Source organism: Pelodiscus sinensis, chromosome 1, assembly GCF_052426305.1.
Source record: "Pelodiscus sinensis isolate ZL-2025 chromosome 1, ASM5242630v1, whole genome shotgun sequence".
Taxonomy (NCBI): Eukaryota; Metazoa; Chordata; order Testudines; family Trionychidae; genus Pelodiscus; species Pelodiscus sinensis.
In genome coordinates, this window is record NC_143052.1 from 203,907,620 (window position 1) to 203,935,513 (window position 27,894).

The following is a 27,894-nucleotide window of genomic DNA, read 5'->3' on the forward strand; positions in this document are numbered from 1 at the left end:
CCATATGTGACAAACATCAGGTAGAACTCTGCATAGGTCCAGTATTTTCTCTGTTGCTTCGGAAGTGTTTATTCAAATATTGGCAGGCATTAACAGTTTCTGGTTTGTCAAGGGTTTTGTATCTCAGCCATACCATCTGTGATTGCTATGTTAAAAGGCCCTATTAGCATAAATTACTGGTCACTTTTGTTAGCTGACATAGGAAGAACATGCATTGGTTTGCTTTTTGCTTGGCACATGTACATTGTTCCACTGCATTTGAACTTGGATTGTGGTACCACTGCCCTGGTCTACACCAGGAGTTATTTGGAAATAACTCCCCTTATTTCGAAATAACGAGCGATGCGTCCACACTACCAAGCCTGTTGTTCTGAAATAAGGGGCTGGTTATTTTGAAATAATAACTTATGCTTTCCACAAGGAATAATGCTTAGGGTGTGAATAGACTACAGGGTTTTGTCTACAAAAGTTCACTTTTGTCGACAGAACTATACCTACGTCTACACTACTGCCGAATTCTGTCGACATAATGTTGACAGAAATTGACAGTTTTGTCGACAGTGGTAAACCTCATTCTATGAGGAATAACACCTTTTGTTGACAGAGTTCTGTCAACAGAAGGCGTTATTGCATCTACACTGGACTTTGCGTCTACATGCTCGTGACGACAAAGCAGCTTTCTTTGTCGACAGAACTGGATGTAGTCTAGACACTCTTTGTCGACAAACTTTGTCAAAAGTATCTGTCAATAAAGCCTCTGTCGACAAAAGCCTGTACTCTAGACGTACCCTAATTTTAAAATAAATAGTGGTAGCGTGGGTGCTCCACTGCTGCTATTTTGAAGTAACTATTCCCCAGAATCATTCAGAGTAATTACTCCTCAGCACTCCTTGGAGCTCTGAGCTGACATAGCATGTCCACATCAACAGAGCCTGCCTCAGACTAATTTTGAGGCTTCCCTGCAGTGTGACCAGACAATTAAAAAAAATATTTTGGGAGTTATTTCAAAATAATTTCCTCGTGTTGACATGCCCTGTGAGAGCTCATATTTTACAAAGATCAATGACACACTGAGATCTGCACACAGCCAGGAAATAAGCAAACGATAACCTGGGGCTATATAAAAGACTGGGAGGAAGAAAGAGAGGGGAGGGTGTGGAAGCAGAGTGATGGTGTGACTAGGAGTGCATACCCCACACTGAAGCAAGTGAGGCTAAGATCCGGTGGGCGGAGGAAGTCCCACCTCTTCTCCCAGACTGGGCATACTCCAAATGCTGGTCAGTGTAAAAGGCAGCAGAGCAGCTCAATCTGGGCTGGCCAACAAAGGAGAAGGACCTCTAGCCAGAGCTCCTGAGCTGCTGCAGCCAGTAACTGCAATGATGGGAACCCAGGAGACAGCTGCAGAGCAACCCCCACACAGTCCCAGGGAGAAGCTGCTGCCAGAAAACCAGAAGACCCAGCGACCACATGGGACATTGATCCTGCACCTTCCCTGAGTTACTTCCTACTGCTTCAATTGGATCAATCTAGGTATACTCAGAGGCTGTGTCTACACTGGGCCACTTATTCTGGAAAAGCAGCTGCTTTTCCGGAATAAGCTGCGAGTTGTCTACACTGTCCGCTTGCTTTTCCGGAAAAGCAATGATGATCTAATGTAAAATTGTCATTGTTTTTCCGGAAAAACTATGCTGCTCCCATTTGGGCAAAAGTCTTTTTCCGGAAAAACTGTTCCGGAAAAGGGCCAGTGTAGACAGCACAGTAGTCTTTTCCGCAAAAAAGCCCCGATCGCAAAAATGACGATTGGGGCTTTTTTGCGGAAAAGTGCGTCTACATTGGCACGGACGCTTTTCCAGAAAAAGTGCTTTTCCGGAAAAGCATCCTGCCAATGTAGATGCGCTTTTCTGGAAATACTTACAACGGAAAAAACTGTTCCATTTTAAGCATTTCTGGAAAAGGGTGCCAGTGTAGACGTAGTCAGCGTGTTTCGGACGGCTTCCCCGCTGAGGGGAATCTGCTCTGGATTGGGACTCGGTGGAGCAGAATTGGCCTGGGTCCCCCTTCCAGGATGCTAGCTCCAACCCTACTGACTTTGGCTATCTGAATTAGGGATGTAAATATCAGTTAATTGAATAGTCGATTAACCTCAAATTCTTATTGGTTAGTCAACCACTCTATAGTCCCCGTTGGTGGGGTACCAGCCAGGAGCTGGTCCACCAGGGGAGCCAGTTTAAAAACCTGCTCCTTTTGCAGACTGACTGCCTGTTGCCCTGGGGTGGCAGCAGCCTGCTAAAAGATTTACTGGGGTGGGGGTGTATACTGACTCAGGCCATTGGGCCACGCTGCCTTGTGAGCAGGGCTGCTTATGGAATCGGGGCTACGCCGAGACAAGGATAAAAGACTGTAGAGATGGCCAGCTGCCTAATGGACGAGGAGGAGGAGTCCGCATCCCATAATATAGTCACACCGGTGTCGGGGAGTGCATACGCTGCCACAGATGGCTCTTCCTCCTGGGTGCAGACAATAGAGCCCATGTTGTGGATGGAAAAGGAGGTGGGAGCGCTACCTATACATTAACAGCATCAATGGTTACCAACTCCAGGATATCTGAATGAGCTTGTCAACACAGCAGGGAATGAATCAGGAGGACCCTGCTCTACCCTGGTGCAAGGTCCATAGATTGAGGTGTAAAGTCTTTAAACCCAGGCATTACCTGAACTATCCAGTTGGCAGACATCTTTAGCTGTCTCATCACTGAAGAGTACTTTCATCATATTAATGAGCCCTGGTTCATCATACACAAAAGGGTTGTCAGTGCAATTAAGATCATCCTGTGGCTTTAAAATTTGATCTTGTTGGCCTTTAATAGCGTGTAATTCATTTTAAATGGTGCTTGGTTACTCTTGGGGATGTCATCCCAACCATCCTTAATGCTTCATTCAAAATGTGATGGAGTTCTGGGATTGTCAGAACAAACAGGAAAAACCATTTGGATACAGAATTGTGCCCCCCAATACCCCTATCAGCTCTCATTGCTCTGTTTTCATGTTCTGGGGCTTCATTTGAACCAAATATACCAAGAGGAACTGACAACCTTTCAACAACCCAATTTCTGCTTCAAAATTTGTCCAATATGTCAGGGTCAGACAAGCACTTTTCTGTGCCCCTTGTTTTAGCAAGGTACAAAACAATCATTGCTTTTTTGCTTTAGATTTAACCAGTTATTCTTCATTTCATAAAGTCTTCTAGTGCTGCAAGGTGAAAATTCCAATTAGCAGTCCCGACACATTGAATAAGAGCAGCAAAATTCAGCCATCTTCATTACCACATCATGCCAGAAGCTGGCTTTGTCACCAGTCATCAAGTTGCTTGATCCATTCTGTGATATTGCTACTTTCTATCTTGTGCAACTAATCAATGGAACAGATCTTAAATTCTATAGTCTTTAAGAAATGACTTCAAAGACATTAGTGTGCTTTTAATTATGATTCAGTTCCACACAGGTATCTGTTCATGAATTCCTGTGGCCTAAAGAATATTAACAAAACTGTAACAGTAGGGATAGCAGATATGATTTGGCAGGATGGTCATTCACTCTACCATCTTGTGCCATGCCATGCCAAGCTAAAGGCTGATTGTTAAACTGTACCTTTCTCATGGTATGGCATAGTATGTCTTATATGCAGGGCGGGATTCAGACCTTTAGAGGCCCTAAGCACTGATAATATTATGGTGCCCCCCATATGTAATTCAAAATGAAAACAATACTATACCATAACATCTATTTTGTTGTGTGCCCCTGCTTTGCTGGTGCCCTAAGCACATGCTTAGTCTGCCTATTGTGTAATTGCAAGCCCTGTCTGTATGTCTAGATCATTTGAGGGTAGGTCGTCTATATCTTCAGCTGAAGCAATGATCAAAGATTTTTCACTTGTGGAATGTATCCTACTTTTGCACAATAACCAAATGAGGTCCAGGGTAATGAATGTAGAAAGCTGTGCTATAGCCAATTTAACTGCTGCTTCATTGGAAACTGGACATCTTGGCTTCAGAATTTTTGGACCTTGATCAGAGAGTCAGGGTGCCCTAAAATCAGGAACTCCTTCATTGATGCAGATAATACTTCATGCTGTGACATTAATAAACTCCTGTTAACAGACCATAACAATAGCATGAAAGGTATTTTTGTCCTCTGTTCTATCTTTAAGTTATTGGCAGCACAAAATTTAAACCTTCCCTGGACAAGGACTGTGGTGAAGAAACTCATTGGCAGTTGCCGTGTCAAGGAGGAGTCCTTTGTTGTTGTCCACGGAGGAGCCACAGCTATGCAGAAGGGTTTTGGAATGAGTTGTTAAACCAACAGCTACTTGTCATGGAAGATTACCTCCAGGCCATGTAGTTGTGTATGTGTTGGTAACCTATCTTTTACTTAATTATGCACACATGGGGCTTTGCAATAACATGGCAGTCTTGTGTTATACTTCCTGATGCTCAAACTTACTGGAGCTGAAGTTACTGTGACCACCAATGCATCTCTTTTTAAAACATACAGTTCACACCGTATTATTGCTCTTCTGATTTAAAAAAAAAACTTTTTTCTGCTTTTGAGAATACAGTGTCTCCTGCAGCTTTTAAGGATCTATGTTATAATTTCATTTTTGTGGATGGGATTTCTAAAAACTGTTAATTCTTAAGTGTTTTTGGAGTTTCCTTTGCTAAGCATTTGTTCCCACAGGTGTCAACTCCCATGGGTGCTCTGGGGTTCAAGTTCTCACAGAAATAAAATAGGGGTTCTCAGCATCCATGGATTATGGACTCACCTGCACTTTGCTCTAAAGCTCCATCACAGGCTGGCATCTTCCCTCATGGCCCTGCCTGGGCTGTGTCTCTTCCTGCCCCCACTCTACCTCACTCCTTCCCACCTCCTCCACCATCACTCACCCTTAAGGCAGAAGGGGGCATAAAGGAATGAAGAGTGAATGGGCAGTTTTGCGGGTCGGAGGCAGTCAGGAGAGGGAGGTGGAGAGAAGTGAGCACTCAGAGAGTGGGTGGAGAGGAATGGGTGGGAAAAGCTTGGGGAAGGTGATAGAGGAGAGGAGCCTTGGGGGAGATGGCGGAGCAGGGATGGGAAGAAGTGGAGTGGAGGCAGGACTGTAGGTGAAGAAATGAAGCAGGTTCTTGTAGTAGAGCACTCCTCCTGCCAAAATAAAAGTTAGCACCTGTGTGTGTTGCCATTCCAAGGACACGTTTCCCTGTGCTTAGCCTCTGCATCAGCCATGGCCACCTCTTTCCTGTCCATTACAGTCTTTGCAAGGCAATTTATGAACTGCAAGTGAGTTGAACTTTGCAGTAGTAAACTCAGTATTTGGTTTGCTGCAGTTCTTTATGGACATTCTAAGTCTAATATTTGATGTGATATGCAGTTTTATGAATATTCATGTCTTTTGAGTCAATGCACCCATTTATTTTTTTATGCAATATTTTCACTAAGAGTGATTGATTATACAGTTTCTCACCTGTCTTATATGGTGAACTGTGTTTAATGGGTGCCTTAAGGCTTTCGGCTTCCTGCAGAAAAAACAAATATTTTCTTCCTTGAATTGTGTACTATGGGTTTTGGAATAAAGCGAGGCTTACCCATAGTTGTTGCTTGTCCTGGCATCTTCAACTTTACCTGATGCTTGATGTACTTTCTCTCCAACCTTGCCAAATTGAGCTTATTGGTGCACTTTTGAGACAATGCCAAGCGCCACTGAGTCTTGTTTTAACCAGGTCCTTCAGAGTGGTATTCTCCAAAGATTCAGCTAGTAGGTGGTGTTCATCTTCCTAATGATGCCTAAAAATGATCAAGACTAAGTGAAAAACAAAGATTTGTAATATGTTGCATAAGGATAGTGATTAATTGTAACGTAACTATGTGGATATTGTTTTGCAGATGGATTCTAGTAATTTCTGTCTGGATGCTGACATTTTAATTAGTGCCTCATTACAACTCTTTTGGCTTAAAAATCCAAAGCTAATAAGCAATACCACCAAATCATTTCATTTTTGCTGTTGTCAAATTATCTTGAAACAATCCTTCCATTTATCATAGTCTGTAAAATTTAAAGAAATTCAGTATTAACATTAGTTGATAAGAGTACTGTGGTCGGAGGGCCCAATTTAACTTCATGTTTATAGTAGCAGATGAACCCATAGGCCTTTGCCAATTTGGGGACACCCTCTGAAGTAACAGAACTTGTGTAAAAGTGTTGGGCGTGGCGACTGGTACCAGAATAGTGACCTAACACCCAACTCTTCCTTTTGCACCCAAATCCCTGCCCTGGCCTGGCCAGGCCAGAGGATGGGATACCCGAGAGCAGACCCCAATGTGTTTCTGCACCCTCCCAGGGTAAGTGGCCCAGACCAGATGGAAGGTCAGATGTTCCCCACAATGGCCCAGGATCCTGGGTTACCACCATGGCTTAGCTCTAGTGTTGAGGAGGAATAGGGGACAGGGCATATATGGAGGGCCTGGATGTTCATTGTTCTCAACACCTCGAATTAATCTTAAATCACCTCTGTATGTTTGATATGCTTGTATTCAACTATAATTTTAAAAGGCTGATTTAAATAAATAGTTTCCTATATACAGGTTGAACCTGTGAAATCCAGGACACTCTGGTCCGGCAACCCTGTTAGACCACGGATGTTGCTGGACCAGAGAGACGGAAAGGCACAACCCCAGCAGCAGAAGTAGGCTGCGGCTGGGAGGCCTGCCAGATGGGAGCAGATCCCACAGGGCTGGTGCCTGGGAGTGAGGATGATGACCAGTGGGGGAGCATTGATTTCCCCTTGTCTGGCAAATTCACTGGTTCACAATTGCTCAGGTCATGAGGATGTTGGACCAAGGAGGTCCAACCTACCTATTTTTCTAAGTGCCTCATGTTTAATAATGTTTATGTGAGAATGGTCTTTCAAATTCCACCCCTCTCAGTTCATTTCCAATGACATTTTATTATCAACATTTTCACCAACTGAATGACTGGGAGCTGGGAGGGTAGCAAGTCCTAGCCTCTTCCATGTTAAGTGACTCATCCCATCCTCTGTAACCCATTCTCAGCTTCTGAAAAGCAGGCTAGAGACACCATCCCTGTCTATCCTGGCTAATAGCTATTATTGGACCTATTGTTCATGAATGTATCTAGTTTTTTAACCCTATTATAATCTTGGCTTTCACAACATCCTCTGGAAGGGATGACTATGCTACATGAATAAATACTTGCTATTGTTTGTTTTAAACCTGCCTACCTATTAATTTCATGTGGTAACCCCTAGTTCTTGTGTTGTGGGAAGAAGTAAATAACTTCTTTATTTTTATTCATGTTGCAGAAGGAGACACCATTGAAATAATTCTGCAGATTTTTATGACTCAAATGACACCTCTCTCATCTCTCTTACTAAGTTGCCCACAAAATTGCACTCGGGCTATATGCTATTTTAATTTCAGACCCATGGCTAGATTAAAACAGTAAGAAAACAGTATATTCTTTTTTGGCCCTTTCTGTGGGTTAGAGCTCACCAGTCCAGCAAAGTCACACACTGGAGGTAGTGCAGAACAATACCAGTTCTGGGGGATGTCAGGTATTTTGCCTCAAAGTCTCTTGATGCACAGAAGAAGCATATCTGCTGCTAAGCCCCTTTTTCAGGCTGCAGATGGCTCACCCTCAGCATGTCAGTCCAGCCCCACAAGCTGGAAAAGCCCATGAGGGTTGAAGCCCTGGTCCCCAGCTCCTCCGTGTTCCCAGTGGTTTAGGTAGTATGCATAGGCATGTGTACAGGGTGTGCCCAGGCACACCCTAAGGTCTAAAAAAAAATGGCTTTGCTTTTTAATTTAATTGCATGATATGCTCTTTTAGTTTTAAAGTATGGATTCTTGTATTATGCAATAAGTGACAAATTGCGTAATATAGTTGTTGTAGAAATGTATAGGAAGCCCTCATTTGCTCGCAGCATGCGTCCCCACTACTGTGGTGCCACAATACCCTTGGTTCTCTCCTCCCCCTCCGACTATTATTCTAGAAAATTCTTTGACCTATATAAGCAGCCATGTCAGGTGTGCCAACGCAGTATCAACAGTGTTTGTAATCTTTGTCGCGTGTACTCTACTGAAATAGCATAACAAGCCCATGGCTTTACATTTTAATTCAATCGTATGAAACCCCCTTTTAATTTTAAAATATGGATTGGTTCATTGTTAAGATAAGAAAAGGAGCAGACAAACTGAATTATAATCAATGTGCTGATAGTGCAAATACCTTAGACTCCTCAGCTAAGAACTTACATGAAGATAATGCCACCACCAGTTCCAGTGCATGCAATAAACTGAGTAATGACCAACAGAAACAGACTTTGTCTCTTAGTTGAGGTCAGTGTAGTTCCTATTCAAACCCATCAAACATTCCATCTGATGACCCGGTCTGTGATATTCCAAAAAATAGATTAGAACTCCGGTCTCAATTATCTAGAGGTCCTTATCAGCCTAGATTGAGCATGTTTCCTAGAAGTAAAATAGGGAATAAACAAAGAAGTTTTCAGTCTGATTGGTATGAAAAATATAGGTGGTTAGAATATAGCCAATCAAAAGATGCAGCATTTTGCTTTCACCGCTGTTTCTTCTCCTCTAATGATGCAGCAAACAAAGGTCACACTGATCCAGCATTTATTGATAAGGGATTCAGAAACTGGCATAGGGCTAACGAATGTTTTAAAAACCACCAACTGTCAAAATCTCATGTGTTGAGCTGTTCTTCATGGTCAAGTTTTAATGAAGGGAAACCTATTGATGTATTGTTGGATGAGGGCAAGCAGGCTTATCTGTCTAAACAAGAAGAAGAACGGTGCCATGACCGAAGTGTAACGGAGCTACTGATTGACATTGTTCTATGTTTGGCGAAAGGTGGGAAACCATTCAGGGGTCGCAATGAAAAAGCTGACAGTTTTGAGAGAGGTTTATTTCTAAATCTTGTCAATATGCTCCAAAAATATGATCCTGTAATGGCAACAAACTCCTCAAAACGCTACGTATCTGAGTAATCACATCCAAAATGATTTAATTGTGGCCTGGCACAACATTGTGCAACAAAAGATTGTGTCTTCACTAAATGGAGAAATGGTCTCAATAATTGCTGACGACACTACTGACTGTGAACACCATGAACAGATGTCCATTCTGGTGCAGTATTTTGACAATGAAAAACATATTCCAGTTGAACATTTTGTGTCTGTTCAGAGACTATTAACAGTTGATGCTCAGTCTATTTTTGACCAGTTAAATGACATCCTTGGCATTCTTAAAATTGACTGGTCATCAGTGATGTCTGTCGGTTTTGATGGTGCATCTTCTATGTCTGGATGTACTGCGGGAGCTCGAATGTAGAGGAAGAAACAGTGAAATACTCTATGTATACTGCTATGCGCGTTGTTTGAACCTCATCCTAGTAGATGGATGCACTTCAAGTAAACAAACCAGAACTGTCTTTGATTTTTTTTTGGTATTATTCAGACTCTTTATGCCTTCATGGAGGGGAGTCCTGTGCGACATGCAGTCATGGAGAAGATTTCACAAGAAGTAAGGATCCCAGTTGAAGACTTTGAAGTCACTATCAAACACAAGATGGGCATGCAGAGCAGAAGCAGTGGCTGCTGTAAAACAAAACTACTCCATCATTTTACAAGCTTTACAAGACATTATTGAAACAACCCACCTTGCTGATGCTAAAATAAAAGCCAGGAGCCTTATCCATGAACTAAATTCATTCAAGTTCATTTTTGCCCTTCACATGATGCACTCTATTCTCCAGATGGTGGTAAAAGTGAGTAAGGCTCTTCAAGCTCCAGATCTCAACTTACTTACTGCAATGACAGGGGTGAAAAGCTTGCGTAACTCTTTGGCTGCGATGAGAAGTGAATATTTTCAATCTATTTTTCAATGATAGTGTGAAAATGTGTGTAGAGAATGATATAGCGATTCCCCCAGTTAAGAAGAGAAAAATGTCCACTCGTATTGATGACTCATTTTAGTCCTAGCATCACTTTGATACAAAAGAGGAGCAGGAGAGAATAACTTCATTTTACCCACTCCTAGAGTCAATGATTACCGGCATTGACCAGCGATTTGAACAGGAGACTTGTAAAATTGTGACTGCAATGGGAAAACTGCTGAGCTTAGACATTGGCAGGGACGATATGAGAATCATTGCCAACAAATTTAAAGTGTCCTTGGATGAGCTGGAAGCTGAAGCCGGATTGCTTCGGGGTTATGATGGATCTGTTCCTAAAGGTAGCACTACAAACTCCACCAGAGAGGCTTGATTGGCAAAAGGAATCAGATTGGTCTTCCATGTTCTAAATCTATTCAGTGCTTTGCAGTCTTACCTGTTACAAGCTGTTCATGTGAAAGAGCCTTTTTGAAACTAGCACATGTAAAAAACAAATTAAGAAGTACAATGTCCCAACAGTGCCTCTACTCACTCTTCATTTTGTACATTGAACAAGAATTGGCTTAGTCAGTTTATTACAATGATGTGATTGAGGAATTTAAGTCCATAACACCTGGTGAACGAAGTCTCATTCTCTAGGACAGGAAGATGAAGAAACCCTTAATCTGTTTTGGTCAATTTGGGTTAGCTCATTATCTAGTTAAAGATAAAGATCATGAAAATTGACTGTATCTTTGTATATGCCTGGTTATCACTATAGCAAAAATTTGGTATTTTGTCTCATTTTTTAAGTTTATATTTTTTAAATAAAGCTTAGTTGTTAATTTAAAAAAAATCAAGTTTAGTTAAGTTTTAGTTTCTTTAGTTTGTTTGAACAAAAATAATGCCCTTTATGATTGAGTATTCAATAAATGTTTGCCTTAATATAAAAAATAAAATTCCCTGGGTGCACACCCTAATGAAATGTGCTGTGCACCTATGGTGTTATGTTCCTTTGAGCTCCGGAGCTGCTATTCCTCCTGGTCCCTCAGGCTGATTACCCAGTAGTGGTGAAAGCTCCATGACCTCTTGTGCAAAGACAAGGTAGAGTAAAGCTATAAAATGGAAGTCCTGCTAGATTAAGCAGGAATCTGATACTTTTAGTCTATTTGTGTCAGTAAAGCAATGTTTGTAAGCAAAGTAAGAGAAATAAAATTGGTTTTCCTCTGGATACTTATGCCATAATAAAAATAAATGTTTCTCTTTGGAACATGAATAACTGTACTTACTAGTGCTCCAAAGAGATGTACTCACTTTTCAAAGGTGGATAAATATCCTTCTCATCATTTTACAAATGTTGCAACTGAGGCTTAAAGATGAAGTGACTTGGTTCTGATTGCACAGCAAGTCACTAGGAGGTCTGGGAATATCTGAATACTTCCTGCTGTAATATAAAATTGTGTCATCATGTGGCTCAAGACTATATATTTAAAATGTGTACACCGAACGTAAGAATATAGAAATTGCATTATCAGCTCAGAACAATGGTCCATCTAGCATAGAATCCTCAGATAATTCAGAGAAAGATGCAAGAATTTTTCTCATAGTCCACAGTGATGGATTAAACGGCTCTTTTTCTCAGTAGCCCTCCTTTGCCATCCAGTTGTCAGTGGTTGGTTGGTTTTCTGTTTTTTACATTGTCATCTTTTGGCTTCAACGACTTGTGGGAGTCATTTCTGTGGGTTAATGATATGGTATATAAACAGAAAATCCTTTTTAAAATTTTAAGTCTCTCTCATAGCTTTGTAGAATGTTTTAAAGTTATTCAGAGTGCACAGTTCCTCAGATGGTCACATTCAAATGTTGATAATCAAGAGTGTGTACCATATGAAGTATACAGTTATCAATTATTTGGTTGAGTACCTACTTCAGAGCCACTGAAGAGATGCTTTTCGTGAGCAGTTCATGAAGTTATTGCTATATAGGGTTATATAGGCAACTCCACTGTTGTCATTTGATTTGGAATGAACCATTCCTAAAACGTGTACTAATGCTTGTTTAATCATGTTACTTGGTACCTTATGTTACTTGATAAGTTTTAAATGTGTTTTCTGTCTAATGTAAACATTATCCCTATTGACTCTTCCAATAATAGGATGCAGTAATAAACATGATTGATAATTTGATTTGAAATGATTTATTCTGTGACTCTGATTTTGCTTTGTATCCAAGCAATCATGCTTGCAAGAACATATCTGATTTAGAGGAGATAAAGTGGCTTCTAGTGAACCACTGTAAAACACTTCTCAGAAAAGATACATTTTCTAGAACCTACTTATTGGTATTTACATGAGAGCTAGGATGAGAAGCTAGTTTAGAATTTAAAGACATTTAAATGAGTTAGATAAAAGAGCAGTTCAATAAGGGTGTGTCTACATAGCACCCTAAACTCGAAATAAGATACGCAATTTGTGCTATGCAAATTGCATATCTTATTTTGAATCTATTTCAAAATAGCTTATTCTGAAATTTGGCACATCTACACAGCTCTAAGTTTCTAAATAACGCACTATTTTGCACCAGTCCTTATCCCTCATGCAACGAGGTTTACTGGGATGGCAAAATAGCACTCACATTATTTTGAAAATTATTTTGAAATAATAGGCGGCTTGTGTAGATGCGGGGTAGCTATTTTGGGATATCTCCGGTATCCTGAAATAGCTGTGCAGTGTAGACATACCCTAAGAGAAAAAATGAATCTCTGACGAAGCTGACTGCTTTCCACCACCAATCAAGTCAGAAGATTAAGGGTTTTTTTTTGTTTTTGCTTTTTTTTTTGAGAGAGAGAGAGAAAGAAAACTCTTTTTGCATACTATAAATTTTCAATCTTTTCCTGTTAGGAAATGTACCTTCTACATCCCTATCCTAAAATTAAATAAAGCCAAGCTATTGACAGTGAGGCTATGTCTACACTCATGACTTCTTGCATGAGTAATATGCAAATGAGGCTAAGCATGGAATATCGCCGAGCCTCATTAGCATATCCATTTTTTTCAGAAGAGGCTCTTGCACAAGAAGGAGCATCTACACTGCCCCTTCTTGCACAAGAAAAACCCTCTTGCACAATGCCATTACACTTATTACTTTTCAGGAAGAACGGCATTGTGCAAGAGGGTTTTTCTTGCACAAGAAGGGGCAGTCTAGACAGTTCCTTCTTGTGCAAGAGCCTCTTCCGCAAAATGGCAGCTCATTAGATATGCAAATGAGGCTCCACAATATTCCATACTTAGCCTCATTTGCATAGCTCTGGCATAAGATCGCGCCAATGTAGACATAGCCTGACTGTGGATGTCTAGATAAGGAAACTTGGATAAAATAAATCTCTTTATAGGAAGTTTCAGTTTCTAATCTTCTCCCCTCCCTCCTCCCCATTACCTTTTCCAAAGCAAGTGAGAATTTGAAATGGAGGTAGTAGTCAATGTCAGAATATAGGATCCTTTGCCTTGGGTACTTCTGAAAAGGATTCAGCCAACTTAATGAAAGAATAGGTTATTGCCTAACACATCTACCTAATTTATACTTCCTGTGCCTGTGAGAAAGAAACCACTTCAGTCATATTTCAGACATGCTCTTGAAATAGCTGTGATGGCTTCTAGCAACAGGACTGTTTTTAAGTGTGGAGATGGTGTGACCGTGTAAGAGCCTGCTCCTGCCATGACTTCTATTTCAGGTGTGACAGGAAACAAATTATCAAGGGGGAAAAACAGATTATTGCAAAAATGAATATTGTAAATTAATTTGTTTAAAATAAACAGATATGTGAAATGTTTCGCTAAACCTCAGTTATTAAATGACCTCATTGCACAGTAACCAGGGGGGCTGTTGTCTTGTGTGCCACATTAAGGAGCAGAGCTACAGTGTATGACTTCCTGTGTGGAAATGCTGCCCCATCTCCCCTCTTCCTGATCCAAAAGGAGGGAAGGCTACAGAAGTCCATGCTGCTATATCACTTATCTAGATCAGACAAAACTGCACCCACTCTCCCCACCAATGAGAGTGGTGAAATACCAGGCTTTCTGGGTCTTTTGTATTTGCTTCTCCTTTACCTGGAGAACTCCCTCTCTAAACTCCCTGTTAGCACTAACCTCATTTGAGTGTGGAGACAGTGAGTTCCCAGTAGCAAGCTGGTTGGAAACTAGGATGGGGAAGGATTGACTGAAGCCCCTCTGGTATCTATTGAAATGATTATGGAATTACCTGCACTGTACAATTTTATCTGTCAGGCACCCCCAGACATTTAAGAATAAAGTTGTAACTTAATTAAACCATATCTATCCTCTTCTGTCCTCCTTGCAGCACATGGACAAAGGTGCTTTATTTTTTTAGAACTGTGTGTTGGTTAATGCTAGCAGAAAATAAAATATAAAACAGGAGATGATGCTGGATATAAGAGTTACAAAAACTTTCTATTGATCAGTTTACTGCAAGAAGGATATTACTCGCTTGAGAAAAAAAAATGTTAATATATGTACAAAGGTTAATGGAACTTGGCTTTTTTTCCTCACTGGAACAGAAACTATGTGATATTGTACCAAAAATTTTCAAAATGATGAAGAGCAAATGCAATTTTGACACTTATAAAAGCTTCAGAAGTTAGCAAACATGATAGGAAAAATGAATGGGGAACTTGCAGTAGTTTAATACCAAAGGTGTTCTGATGAAATTGGCTTAAGACTTGCTACATGTCTTTCTGGAGAAGTAGAAGGAAATGAATGCATCCTTGGGAAACTGTCTAATTGGCCTGAAGGTGAGGAAGGGTTTCTATTCTAGCAGGAGGGAACTGGTACACTTGTAATTTTTGCCTGGATCCTCCTTATATCTTGGAATCTCTCAAAAAATCTCTGGCTGCATGCTCCACACCGCCTTGCTAAACCATTCCTTACCTCCTAAAGGACTAGCAGAGTAGAGGCAAGTCAGTGAGAAGAGCTTCTCTGAGGGGTTTGGGACAGGAAATGACTGAAGGCATAAGCAAAAAGGATGGCGTGCCAGAAACCCAGGGGAAAGGAGGGAGTTGATCACAGAGAAGGGGGAAAATTTGAATGGGACTCGCTGGTATATGCAGAGATTCCATTCTGTGTGGAAGCATCAGGAATGAAGGACTAAGGAATGAAGGAGTCTAAATTTAGTTATTGAAATAATTAAAAAGTACTTTGAATAAACAGGATAGTAGAGGTTTGAGAGAGATGAGGGGATTAATTAGTTGACAGAAAACATGGCCTTTCCATCTTCAAATGCTACTGTAAACTGGTAACGTGTATTGAAATATGTGAACAGTAAAGAATTTCTGTCAAGTATGACACTAGTAAACTAATCCTCAAACTGTTGACTAAATTACTTGAAAACTATATATTAAAGTATGAACAATGCACAGCTGCGCTAAATAGGAAGTGCCACAGCCAGGAGCAGACTGTTTGTTTCCCTTCGGAAATAAGTGGGGAGCAGCAAAAGACCTGTAACAATTGTGTCACAAGCTACTCCTAAGGCAGCGCAGTAATATGCTAGAAATAAAAGCACAGTCAAGATAAAAAGTACAGTCATCAGATGTACCATTGATATTTATTTCATGCCATAGAAACTTCCAAAGCAAGTTCAAGGAAACAGAGTACTTGGAACCTCCCTTCCATGTATAAATTCATTATAGGGCGGGAATGGAGGAAATAATGAAGCAACCACATGAAGAAACGGATCCTTTATTAATATGGCTGGGGAAAGCTCATTGGGAGTCCTTCCTGATCAGCACAGGATTCAAAGTAATTTGCCATTTCGAGCTAATGCCACATTTTTAGAAGTCCAAGTAATTTTGAGCCTTTTGGCATCTTAATCACTGGGTCAAAGCCAGCCCAGAGTGGTTGTGATTTTAAAAATAAATACAAAGACAGCTCTTTGAAGGCTGATGGATGACCTCTTTGAAATGTTGTTGGTGTCAGTCTTTGTTCTTATGGAATGGCTGTTCACATCACAAACTTGGCTTCTTCGATAGCATTCTCAGGGCCAAAGATTAAATGGACACGGAGACTATATTAACATCTCATCCATGGAGGTGGCTCTTGCAGGTTTGGCAGCAGTTGAGTTAGTTTAGTGCCAGTGCCCACACTGAAAAATAACAATCCACCTACACAGAGTGGTTGAGTTAGCAGCTGACAAATTGTGCTAACTCCCTCAGTAGCGTACATCTCCTGGCAGGCCAACCAACTTAAGGCTTTGTCTACACTACACAGCTGTTAGCCACATGACACTGTTAACACGGACATGTTGCTAAAAAGTATGGCAGTGTGAACACAGTGAAAAAAATCTTAAGGTGCAAAATGCAGAAAACCAAACCATAGTTCCGTAGGCCTCAGAACAGAACTAAACTTTCTCTCCTATTTGGTGTACAGAAAGCTTACCAAAGTAACTGGGAATATAGTAATTTAAGGATGGATTCTCAATCTTGTTCACACTAAACAGTGCTTTGCTCTTTGAATCATTCCATTAATTTCAATGGACTCCATGTGTGAAGAACGTAATCTACATAAATATGAATGACAAAATCAGACCCTATTATAAGATTATATTGTATGTAAAAAGTATGCAACTATTGATTTATATTTACATGTTAATCTGTGAAGAAACAAAGCCACATGTGACACAACCTGAAGTCTCATGAGAGGAACATTTCCAGGATTGGACCATAAACTATGTCAAATTGTATTTAGTTAAAAATGAAACAAATATGCAAATAATCAAAACCACACCAGCACCAACAATTATACACCCCCTAAATCTTCAAAGAATTTTAAAACATAGTAGCTATGAGATTGCCACTGATTTTAATGGGAGTCTGGCAGTTTAAACTCCAGTTTTTGTAAAAATAAAAAACTTTGACGTTGACACCTTTTCTGCTTTAACATATTAGATGAAAAATAAGCAAGAGAAGGCATGTGATAGGCACTAGAATCCTACACACCCACGGGCAGAGATGGAATGTAAAATAGAGCAGGAGAAAGGAAGGGTAATCTGGTGTAGGCCAGTCAACCCATGCTCTTGCATATGCTCTGGGAACGGTAGCTACAAAAAGTCAATTTTCTTTACACTTATAGGTTGGTGCCTGTCTAATGGAAAGTAGCTTAGAATTTGCAGTGTAGCTGAGCAAAGGTTCTTCGCTTTGGTGATTTAAGTTAAGCAGCAGGAGTTTTCAGTTTTTTGTGCATATTTATGAATGCACTCTCACTGCTTGGTTCATGAATTCCCTGTAATTCTGCAGATTTCCTTTTCCAGCTGCCACCATTTCAGTTAGAGAATTTCAGTAGTGGTGGGGGGGGGGAGAACCATGACCTAGGTATTACTCCAGATTACTTCCAGTCGCCATGAGAGGGAGACTCTGAAACTACTTTCTGTTATTCTATCTAGTCAGGGTGCCACTACACCTTACATGTATTTTTTTAAAGTTGACAATCACTGTTGTTAAAATAAGAAATCTGTGAAAGAGGTTTCTCTTTATATTGTGCTAGTCACGCCCAGCCGAATGTTATGGTGCTGTATGTTAATGAAAAAAAAATGTCCTTACTGCCTGCAAAAAACCTGCCTGGCCAGATCGAAAGACCACATTAGTTTCTGTCAAACCATTAAAGCAACACCAATGAAATCTGTCATGCTGTCTGGAGTGGCTCACAAGTGAGAATACTAACCTCAGGACAGATTATTAAGGAACAGCACACAAATCCTAGCCTGGTTGTGAGTTCTATACTCAGAGTAAGTCGACACTACAAAATTAAATTGACCTAAGTGATGGCCACATACAATCACCTCAGTAATTGAATCATTTTTACATGTTCACCCTATGCACTTTGTATTGGCAGTGCACTTTCTCACAGGAGCGCTAGCTCTGATTAAACTGCCAGTGTGGGGCATTGTAGAAGGGTTTCTGAAAGGCAGCAAGAATCAATATATGCAGCACAATGTCTACATGGGTGCTGTTTCGATGTAACTCCATTGACTTAAGCGTGCACGTCTTGTGGAGGTGGAATTATTAAGTTGGTACAGTGAGCAAATTACATTAGTGGAAGTTACATTTTAGTTGAGATGCTTACAGTATTAGGTCAACACCTGCTGCCAGCTGGTGGTGGGAAGGAGATTCTGAAAAAAAGAACAGGCATTGGACTGTGGGAGCAGAAAGCTGGCTGGGGAGCATATTAGGGCTTAACATTTCTTCATCTGAGCTGGCAAAAAATATTTATGTCTGTAATGCTGACACCATCAAGCATTTTTTGTGACTGTAACCTTATGTGAAGGGCTAGCCCTATGCTCAGAGGCTTTTGAAGGGTGGAGGAAAGACTTTAAACAGTACTTCAGAAAACTCAAATGTAACTGACTCATTTTCTATAAAAGAATGATGATGGATGTAGATTAGGGAATGGGAGAGATTAGCCCCCACCTGCTTCTGGGCCATGCATAATTGCCAATTTTTAGACACTACCGGGAAAGGTAATTGACTAAACAAATAAATAAATAGGGATTCTGAGCACCTCGAGGTTTTCTGTCAATTTTAGAGGCTATTAACATGTTATAAACATTAACTAATTTCTTCCATAATGCCCCTGTGATATAGGGAAGTAATATCACTAGTTCACTGGTGAAATGAGAAAAGAAGTTTAAGTGACCAGTAACAAACCAGTATCAGAGCCCAGATGAAAATGAAGCTGGCTGTGCTCTCAGTAACACCCATGACCTAAATTATGTACTCTTTGGCTAAAAAGATGACATGTCATCAGCCTCACTGGGTATTCAGAAGGGCAGTTTGCTTGCAACTCAACTGCAGTGTTCAGCACCCATAACATTATGGGTGAAGCTAGGTTATGTTGCTTTGAAAAATCAATTGCTCTCTCAAATCTTCCAAAAAATAAAGGGGGTGTGGCATTAGGTGTATAGACTCCAAAGCAATTTCTGGGTGACTGAACAACCTGTGAGCAGCAGGGATAAGTAGCATGGAAAGAACCTGGCTGGTGTTAAATAGTGCTAATTTCAGCAGTGCCACCCACCTGGATCACACTGAAAACCTGATTGCAAGCATGTCATTTTAAATGTCATTGCTTCTGAAGGCTTGATTTTTGTTCCTGGAAAACCCTTCCAGTAGGATAGTGTTCTTAACCAAAACATGACACTGGTTGATGGCAGCTGGATAGTTTCATACTTGGCATGTAGTGTGTTGATCATACCGATCCTACTCCATAGTAGCACATAGGAGCATTTGCATTGAATCTAGTGGGCTTTGGATCAGGTTGTAGAAGAAACTATATATATTTAAATACAGCTTGATATGCAGGTTGGCCCTCTCTGGTCTGGCACTATTGAAACCTGATGGTCCTGAATGAGATAATTTGCTAAATGAGGGAAGGTCTCCTGCCACTGGCTTCCAAGCCCATCGCCTGCTGCGGGCAGACTGCCTCAGCAGGCACCCTGTCTTGCCCTCCCCCAACCTTGCTGGGCTGCTCAGCCAGCAGCTGCCAGCTCACTGGGCAGCAGAGGCTTCAACTGCTCCTGCGGGGCTCCAGTCCCATGCTGCTGCAGGCTGCTGGTGGTTGCTATGGGGCTCTGTCCCCGGTCTCGCACTGCCTCGAGCCGGGTTGCCAGCCCTGTTGCCCTGGCCCGGTTGGCCCTACTGCCCTTAGGCTCCTGGGTTCTCTGATCCAGGAGCATCTGTGGTCTTGCTGGATGATGGATGTTGGTTTTTGGAGGTAAAACCTGTTCAAAACAGTTTTCATTATTTTAAGCCTTCTTAATGAAGTCAAAATATTTTTTGGCTATGTAGATTATGATTTTAGGATATATATTTACACTAGCTTAAAAAGACATATGCTTTAACTTCTTCATCGCTCAGTCAAATCCCATCCATTATGGTAAAATCAGAGTGGGGAAAAGATCTTTCACACTAATAAATATGAAATCTTTGTGATGTGGCAACTCACTCACTCTGGAGGCAGCTGTAAACCTTGGAGTGATAGAAAAAACCAAGTTCTGGCAAACACCCCCGTGCCACTGAATATTGTCATTACAGGTTTTAAATATTCCACTTGACTCAATTTAAAATTTCCTCAAACTGAAACATGGAGGATTCCTTCTTCAGGAATTGAAGGTATGCTTTTATCCACTTAATACACTCCTTTATTATTCTAGCAACTGTTGTTATGCTGTAATCCAGACATTTCCTTCACCTTTCACAGATAAAATCATAGGACTTGGGAGGACCTCAAGAAGTCATTTAGTTCAGCCCGCTGCCCTCAGGGCAGGACTATGTATTATCTAGACATTCCTTGACAGGATATTTGTCTAACCTTTTATTTTAAAAAAAATCTTGCTTCTAATTTGTAAAAGATTGTGGAAACATTTTTTCCAGGGCTTGCTTGCTTCTTTCTTTATTTTTTTCTTTTTGATAAACTTTTATAGACGGAAAATCATTATTCAGAATGGAATCATTATTCAGAATGGAAATTACTGCATCTTGCCTTTCAGGTGTTGGGCTAGTTGTACCTATGAATAAGGCTATATTTTTTTCATAGATATGTTTAGTAAAAGTCATGGACAGATCATGGGCAATGAAAAATTCACAGATGACCATGACCTGTTCCAGACTTTCACTAAAAATATCCTTGACAAAATGAGGAGGTGGGTTCAGTAGCCACTGCTGCTGGGGCACCTGTGTCCCCTGCCATGGTGGTCAGTTGGAGCTCTGGGATCATCTGCCACTGTGGGGGTGGGACCTGCGAGGCACTCCTGAATTGGGGAGCTCTTGCCTCCAGGACAGGTGGGCGCTTTTGTTGGTCTCTCACTGCAGCCATAGGGGTCCTCTGCCAGCCGCTTTAACTGGGAAGCTATGGGGGCAGCTGCAGGGGGCATTCTGGATGAGAACGTGAGGCAGGGTTCAAAAAATGTCACAGAAGTCAATGGAAGTCATGGATTCTGTGACCTCGGTGACGTTATCATAGCCTGACCCATGAGCTGGCTGTAAATATTGCTACTGATTTAGGGTAAGATTGCAAATTATGTGGTCCTATGCTTCCTAGTATGATATGAATAAAGAGGATTGTCCTCTACTAAATCCAGCAGTAGTTGAATTTGGTTGTCAGTATACCCACAGATTCTTAGAAGGTTTTATGCAAAAGAGGCAACACTTTCTGGGAACGGCATCACACTGTAACACCAGTCCCTTATGTTCTATGTTCACTATTAACCCCAGACGCAACTCTCTTCTCTGAATTACTGTAGTCTCTCTGAATTACTATATTCTACTTCCTAAATATATTGTTATAGTCTAAAAATCTAATTCTGCTCCTGCTGAAATCAGTGGGAATGTTACATCTAATGTCTGTCCCTATATGGAGCAGGAGTAGGCCACAGGGTCATTTCACACTGGCAGCTGACCTTGGAGAATCCTAAGTTTTGAGACAATTTGAGTTTGATTTCACCCCTCCAAGCACAGAATATACATCTCTCTCATTATCTTTCATGGGATTGTGTGTTAAATTCTTCTGAAAATCAGGCTGAATTAAAAAAAAATCTTGATGCAAGTTCTCCTCTCTTAGATAAGATCTTTCTTACTTTCTCTGGAATTGCAGCCGGTAATTTTTCAGATATGACTTTTAGCTCTGCTTTAGGACTAGCTCTCTAAGATCTCTTTTTATAACTAAATATCAAACCTATGTTAATGAGCCACTAGTAGTGCACAGGTTACATTAAAATTAACCTCTTACTATCATTCTCCTACCATATAGTTAATTATTGTGATTCCTCCATCCCTCAGTTTCCTCACTATTCTTTTTCCCTTGCCCCTCAATCACTGCTGCTTTTATCACATCTTCACTTTCTTCTCTTTGACATCCTCCCTCATCCACTCAGCTGTTTTCCCTAATCAATCACGTCTGTACCATCACCTCTTCAAATCACTCACTACTTGACTGTACCCATGCAGCTGAGTAGTAGTGGATGGGATTGGAAGGAGATTAGCATGTTCCAGAGATGCATAGAATGTATGCTGGAAGAAATCTTTCTCCACTTCTGTTAGATAAGCAAAAGGGGACGAAGTGTCCTACCCACTACTGGTTGGAGTTAGATTTCTTTTTTCTCTGCTCCATGTTAAAAGAATCTGAACCTCCATGGGTTTCTTCTGAATCAAACAAAACACGACAGATCTCTCTTCTTCACTTCCCCTTGGTGAAAAGCGGGGCTGGAGAAACATCTGCACTTCTCAGGAAGGATCAGGACACTAGTCTAGCCAATGAATGGCAGCTCAGTTGCTGCTGGCTTTTTATGCCTAGTAAAAAGGCACTGTGATCTGGGCTCTTTTCTCTGCCTAGCCTGATAGTGGAGTGGCATCCAGGCTGTCCTTTTAGTGTTTCTTTGTTGGGGTAGAAGAATAGCAGCCCAATAGCAGCAGTGGCCTGACACGCTAAGCAAGTACTTGCTAAGTTTTTTGAGAGGTCACATGTTTTTCAGAAGATTGTGTCATGCCCAAGAATGCCACTCATCAGTGACATTTAATCAGGTAAGTAATAATCTTCTCTGACTAGCTTTCTATGCTGTGCCACTTTAGAGATGAAGGAAGGCTGTTGGAAAAGGACAACTAAAGTGTGAATGGCCATTAGCAAAATTGCCATTAAGGGCTATGTTCAGACTTGGGTTATTTGAAAAATGGATTACTTCAGGGCTTCATTATCTTAATTCACCGTGTGAATGCAATCTCTAATGTGCATCGGGCAAGCAAGCTGAGAACCCCCTGCATGGCTGATGCTGTTTTACTACCAGAGGGAATAAAGGACATGCAACAGTATAACTCATGTAATGTGATTTTTAAAGGTCTGCTATCTCATGAAGCTCCCTTTTATGGTGTGATAGGATATATTTCTAGACCTAATGGTTGACAGAATATCATACTTTGAAATGGATTGCCTGATCCGTCACAAAGGACGCTATCATATGCCATTTACCACACAAAGCAGGATGTTTTCACAAAGCCAATTGTTCTATGCTAATATGCCCAGCAGGTGGCTATTTCCAAACAAGGCATTCCCAGAACCAAGGTGGAAAGGTAATGCAATGATTCTCTGCATCCCTGAATGCATTTCAAATGCATTTTACAGATTGTATCAGAATTACTGCTTGATGTCAGTCTTTTTTCATACCTGCCAGGGATAACACCGTATATTTCGTACATACCAGGGATAACTGTTCCAATAGTTTCTTTGTGCTGATAGTAGGAATCTTTAATAATTGAAAGAGGCTGGTTTTTTGACAAAGGGAAAAGTGAAATTTCTTTGCTTTTGGAAAACAGGTGAACCAAGAACTATTGTGATCTGCATGCTTTTTATTAGGGAACTGGCTTGTGCTTTTTTGGTGCATGGATTGAACACTATGTAAGGTATTCTGGAGAGACCCAGAGCCTCTGACTTTCACAGAGTTTGACTTGAAAATGTTACCTATCAGAATAGTGATAGAAATGTAGCCGTGTTAGTCTGGGGTAGTTGAAGCAAAATGCAGGACAATGTAGCACTTTAAAGACTAACAAGATGGTTTATTAGATGATGAGCTTTCGTGGGCCAGACCCACTTCCTCAGATCAAATAGTGGAAGAAAGTAGTCACAACCATATATACCAAAGGATACAATTTAAAAAAAATGAACAAATATGAAAAGGACAAATCACATTGCAGAACAGAAGGGGGATGCGGGGGGGTGGGAAGGGGGAGGAAGGAAGGTAAGTGTCTGTGAATTGCTGATATTAAAGGTAGGGAGAGTGGGATGTTTGTGAGTTAATGGTATTACAGGTGATAATTGGGGAAACTGTCTTGGTAATGGGTGAGAAAGTTCAAAGTCTTGTTAAGTCCTTGTTGACAAGTGTCGAATTTTAACATGAATGACAGTTCAGAGGATTCCCTTTCAAGTGCAGATGTAAAAGGTCTTTGTAGCAGAATGCAGGTGGCTAAGTCATTTAGAGAGTGTCCTTTCTGGTTAAAGTGGCAAGAAACTGTTTTCTCTTTGTGATCTTGTCTGATATCTGTTTTGTGGGCATTAATCCTTTGGCGAAGTGTCTGAGATGTTTGTCCAATGTACATAGCAGACGGACACTTTCGGCACATGATAGCATAGATTATATTTCTGGATGCGCAGGAATATGTGTTCTTGATCTTATAACTCACTTGGTTAGGTCCAATAATGGTATCAGCAGAATGAATATGTGGACAAAGCTGGCAACGGGGTTTGTTGCAAGGGAAGGTACCAGGGTTGGTATTAGTGTGGTATGTCCTGTGGTGGTTGTAAGAATCATCTTGAGGTTAGGTGGTTGTCTATAGGAGACTATGGGTCTGTCTCCCAGAGCCTCTTTGAGTATGGTATCCTGTTCCAATATAGGCTGTAGTTTATTGATAATGTGTTGGACAGGTTTAAGTTGGGGGTTGTAGGTGATGACAAGTGGTGTTCTATTGTTGGTTTTCTTGGGTCTGTCTTGAAGTAGATGGTTTCTAGGTATTCGTCTGGCTCTTTCAATTTGCTTTTTTATTTCTCTGGGTGGGTAGTTGAGATTTATAAATGCTTGGTAGAGATCCTGAAGCTTCTGGTCTCTGTCAGTGGGGTTAGAGCAGATGCGGTTGTATCGAAGGGCTTGGCTATAGACGATGGATCGTGTGGTGTGTTCTGGATGGGAGCTGGATGCATGTAGGTAACTGTATGAGTTGGTGGGTTTTCTGTAGAGAGTGGTGTCTAATTTTCCATTGTTGATTTGTACGGTGGTGTCCAGGAAGTGGATCTCTCGTGTAGAATGGTCCAGGCTGAGGTTGATGGTGGGGTGTAGGTTGTTGAAATCTCTGTGGAATATCTCCAGTGTTTCTTGGCCATGTGTCCAGATCATAAAGATGTCATCGATGTACCGTAGGTAGAGGAGGAGTGAAAGGGGACGGGAGTTGAGGAAACGTTGTTCTAGGTCAGCCATAAAGATGTTAGCATACTGTGGGGCCATGCGTGTACCCATGGCTGTGCCGCTGATCTGGAGGTATAAGTTGTTCTCAAACTGGAAATAATTGTGGGTGAGAACAAAGTTACATAGGTCTGCTATCAGGTTGGCAGTAGTGTCCTCTGGGATAGTGTTTCTAATTGCTTGTAATCCGTCTTCATGTGGGATGTTGGTATATAGAGCTTCTACATCCATGGTGGCAAGGATGGTATTATTAGGGAGGTTATCGATGTTTTGTAGTTTCCTTAGGAAGTCAGTAGTGTCTCGGAGATAGCTGGGGGTATTGGTTACGAAGGGTTTGAGAAGAGTGTCTACATAGCTGGATAGACCAGTAGTGAGCGTGCCAATACCAGAGATGATGGGACGTCCGGGTTGCCCAGGTTTATGGATCTTGGGAAGTAGATAGAACAATCCTGGTCGGGGGTCAGAAGGTGATTCTGTGAGGATTTGTTCCCGAGTAGCTGTGGGGAGGCTTTTAAGGAGACAGTGTAGTTTCTTTTGGTAGTCCAAGGTGGGGTCAGAGGGGAGAGGTTTGTAAAATGTGGTGTTCGAGAGTTGTCTGGTTGCCTCCTGGTTATAGTCGGCCTTATTCATAATGACCACAGCACCCCCTTTGTCAGCTGGTTTGATTACAATGTCCAGGTTGTTTTTGAGACTCTGGATGGCATGGTGTTCAGCTAAGATTGTGTGTCGCTTGTTGTCGTTTGCGAATAATGTCAGTCTGTGCGTTGTTGCGGAAGCTGTGTATATAGAAATCCAGATTGTAATTCCGACCGTCAGGGGGTCAGACATTGTGTTGCTACAAAAGCTTGTAGCATTGTGTGATTAAGCAGTAAGCTTTTGCTGACTTAAATGCATGCTCAGAAGCTCCTGTGTTTTGCTCCATTTCATATCGTTCTTTGTGTCCTATGCAGAGCCAAAATGGTTAACCTTCTGTCAAAACCTTCCTTATTGGGTGATTTAAATTCTAAATGTGCAATCTCCGGACTTGGCTGAGTGGACATGGAGAAGCATCAAATGGCTGTCTGACATCAAAGCAGTATCAGAGCAATTCCCATTAACTTCACTATCAGTGGAATAGTACACAAATTAAATCCCAATCATGAGCTCATCACATCTTGGTTATGTTAATATATGAGAGAACCTGATGATTTATGGGTTTTTTAAATGCAATATTAATTTCTAGAATGTCTAAATTCGTTTGTTGATTGTCCTGATAATCTGCTAGTGTTCATAAGCAGAGACTTCACACATTCCTTTCATTCCAGTCTTTTTTAAGGAAGGTGAACAAATTCTCCCATGACTTTGAATGCAGTTTAAAGTGTTAGATGTGGAAGTTTTAATGCAACTTAAATATTATCCTTCTCATAAATATGCAAGCAATATTTTGGGGGTATAGGGAAAGAGGAAAACAGAGAGTGGTTATTGTGACAGTATAACATATCTATATCACTTGAATACCATCCTCTTATGCCATTCGAGTTAGAGTTTCTTCTGTTGATAAATCAGATTTTTTCCTTTGAATCCATGTATAAAAACCCATACTTTTCTAGTTAATTTAAAATGAAAAGTGATAAGAAATTGAAGACTGAGTTCAAATTAAACTTTCAAACTCTAGAAATAGTTAAATTGTTCAAGGCTTGCAGATTCTAAGCCCCGTATCCCTCTTCCTCCCCCAAAGGCTGTGCTTTTCAATTGTTTTTATTCAGTATAATACAGTGGTGTTTATTTCACCTCCTATTTTTTCCATTGTTTTACTTTCAGGTATGTTTTCAAATAACTTCAACAGCTTCCAGCTATACGTATTATTGTACTTGACATCAATGAGTAGCTCCATAACTATCTTTGTTGTTCTCTACATTCTACCTAGTGCTGCATTAAAAAAAAAAGTAAATAAATTGTAGAAGCAGAGTTTAAATCTACCAGTTTAAAATATCATAAAGTGTACTAAGCCAGTCATAATACTGCTTCAGGAACATCATACTGGAAAGGAAGTTTCTGAACTACAAAACAACACAGGTCAAATTAATTGACTCTCATTCAGACTTGTGATAGAAATGTAGCCGTGTTAGTCTGGGGTAGTTGAAGCAAAATGCAGGACAATGTAGCACTTTAAAGACTAACAAGATGGTTTATTAGATGATGAGCTTTCGTGGGCCAGACCCACTTCCTCAGATCAAATAGTGGAAGAAAGTAGTCACAACCATATATACCAAAGGATACAATTAAAAAAAATGAACAAATATGAAAAGGACAAATCACATTGCAGAACAGAAGGGGGATGCGGGGGGGTGGGAAGGGGGAGGAAGGAAGGTAAGTGTCTGTGAATTGCTGATATTAAAGGTATAAAAAAGCAAATTGAAAGAGCCAGACGAATACCTAGAAACCATCTACTTCAAGACAGACCCAAGAAAACCAACAATAGAACACCACTTGTCATCACCTACAACCCCCAACTAAAACCTGTCCAACACATTATCAATAAACTACAGCCTATATTGGAACAGGATACCATACTCAAAGAGGCTCTGGGAGACAGACCCATAGTCTCATATAGACAACCACCTAACCTCAAGATGATTCTTACCAACCACCACAGGACATACCACACTAATACCAACCCTGGTACCTTCCCTTGCAACAAACCCCGTTGCCAGCTTTGTCCACATATTCATTCTGCTGATACCATTATTGGACCTAACCAAGTAAGTTATAAGATCAAGAACACATATTCCTGCGCATCCAGAAATATAATCTATGCTATCATGTGCCGAAAGTGTCCGTCTGCTATGTACATTGGACAAACATCTCAGACACTTCGCCAAAGGATTAATGCCCACAAAACAGATATCAGACAAGATCACAAAGAGAAAACAGTTTCTTGCCACTTTAACCAGAAAGG

At 40.8% G+C, this 27,894-nt stretch overlaps 1 protein-coding gene and 1 pseudogene across 1 annotated transcript in view; both read left to right on the plus strand.

Moving 5' to 3' along the window:
• The window catches only part of DMD (dystrophin), a 2,135,104-nt gene that overhangs the window by 60,063 nt on the left and 2,047,147 nt on the right, over positions 1-27,894 (plus strand). The gene's annotated exons all lie outside the window — the stretch shown is intronic.
• Positions 9,542-13,078, plus strand: LOC149525695 (uncharacterized; annotated as a pseudogene).